Here is a 2,500-nt window from a genome sequence, read left to right as displayed (position 1 = left end):
TTTTGAGTCAGTATGTCTAGCTATTTTATAATGAATGGCTTAATATGTCATACTGAACTGGGGAACTGATATTTCTGAATGGTTATGTGGCTTGTGTTTGACGGCATACCAAATTGTATTGCAACATGAAGGTATATCAAACTAAAGGAACGTGCTGAGTTATAGACCAGCGGGGAAAGTTGAAATGTGCGTTTATCGCTCTGTAAAATCCTCGAAAGGAGGAAATGAAGAGAAGCTAAGTCACCGAAAAGGAGGCAAGAATGGAAAAAGTTTCTTCGAAGAAGTAATGATATTATAAATTTGGATCTAACAGTAATGATTCGATTTCTTCTCCCCGTTACAGAAAGGAATTTACAACCAGGGTAATGAGGGCAGTTGGCAATAAAGACGACTTGGAAGAGGAAAAAGACAATGTTAAGACAAGGGATTTTTTTTTCTATCTGAAGATCTGTAAAAGAACGTAAGTGGGTGTATGAGTCAAAGAGAATATCTTTCTTCTTTCTCTTCTTTTATTTATTCGCATTTGCATGACCTCTTTCTCTCCTCTTCTCCTTCTTCCTCCTCGCTCTCGTCTTAAAATTTCAAGCAGGATTCTAAAAGAATTATGTTTTACTTTTTTCTTTGTGGCATACACACATTTTTTCCCCCGTATTAGAAATTAATATGCCTGATTTATCATCAAAAAGCTTTTCAAAATTCCTAAAAAAAAATAAGAAAAAAACACACACGTTCTTTGGCGTTCCAGTACCATAATGACCTCCACAAAGCTGTAATATCCCTAATTTCTGGCTTAATTAAAGCAATAACATTACATTTTACTGCTGTCTTCTCGTAGCGTGAAACTCTTCGGGGGATTGCGCCGCGTTTAATTATCTCTACTTACTTTGCAGGAAGCAATTACTGTGGGTGGTTGTTCTGTGGGGGTGGGGCTTGGAAGTGTGGGAGGAAGAGTATGAGGGAAGAAGAAGAAGAAAATAATAGGGGGTAAAAGGAAAAGAAGAAACAAAGAGATGACAGCTCCAACGGGTGGTTATCTATGGGAATTGGAGATAAGTCTGGGTTATGAGGAGAGGAAGAAAGAGAGAGAGAGAGAGCGAGAGAGACAAGAAATATTGAAGCTGTGTCGGTATGGAGAAAGTAAAATAAAGAGGAGAGACAACAGGAAAATAAGTACTGAAGCCATGTGGTGGGGTGGGGGGAGGCAAGAAAGAGTGAAGCTGCATGTATGCGTGTTGGTGGGAGGGATGTAAAAAGGAAGAGGACCCCCCCCCCCCCAAAAAAAAAAAAAAAAAAAAAAAAAAGGCTGTGAGTACTTCTCCTACTGGAGCTGGAAGTGTGGATGAAGTGAGGAGAAGAAGAGTAAAAAGGAGAGACGAAAGCAGAAGTAAGAGTTAGGGCGGGGGCGAGAGGATTAAAGGTAGAGGGAAAAGCGATAAGGAAAGATGAAAGAAGAAGTGAGAGAAACAAGGGTAGAGGCAAGAGGTTTTTGCTTTTTCTTATTGTTTTTTTGTTTATCTATTCCGATTATTGTTCATATTACTGTTATTATTGTTATTGTTATCATGATTACGTTAACATGACTGCTATCAGTATCTTTATTATTTATATTACGATTTTTATTATTACTATCATTATTACTATTGGTATTTTAACTTATCATTATCAATGCTATTGTTATCATTATCATCTTCATTATCATCAATATTATCATTATCGTCATCATTATCGTTACTATCATGATCATTACTATTATTTTTATCCTTTTCTTTATCATTAATATCGTTATCCTTGGTATCACTAATGTCATTATTATTTTTTATCACCCTTATTTTATTGTTACTATTATAATTATCTTTTTTTCATCGTCATGATCGCATTGTCATTATCACGATCAACTCCTTTTTATTATCATTATAATCGTTATTAATATTCTTATTATCATATCTATTATCATATATTATTCTTATGATTATGGTTAGGATTATTATCATTGTTAGGAGTATCATTATCATTATTATAATTTCTATTATTATCACCATTATTATTATCATTATTATTATTTTTATTATTATTATTATTATTATTAATATCATTGTCAAAGGTATTGTTACTAATTGCAACATTGTTACTATCATCATCATCATCCTTGTATTCATCACATTATTATAATGATTGTTGTAATCAATGTTATCATTTCTATAATCAACAATATCATTATCATAGCTATCATCATCGTTATCATTATCCTCATTAATATTATTTGTATGATTGTTATTATCATTATTATTTATTATTTATCATATTACTATTATTATCAATGATATCATTAACATTACCATCATCATTATTATTAATGATACGATCATCGTTGTTATTATCCTCATTGTTATTATCACTAGTCTTATCATTATCTTTATTCGTATTAGCATAATTTATCGTTCCCTTCATTGTTATCATCATCACTTATCCTCAGACCCGGAATCCTTCACATCCTCACACC

This window comes from Penaeus japonicus, unplaced genomic scaffold (assembly GCF_977035675.1).
Source record: "Penaeus japonicus unplaced genomic scaffold, GWHDUDI00000001_assembly GWHDUDI00000035, whole genome shotgun sequence".
NCBI lineage: Eukaryota > Metazoa > Arthropoda > Malacostraca > Decapoda > Penaeidae > Penaeus > Penaeus japonicus.
The sequence above is the reverse complement of the archived record's forward strand: the minus strand, read 5'-3'. Positions refer to the sequence as shown.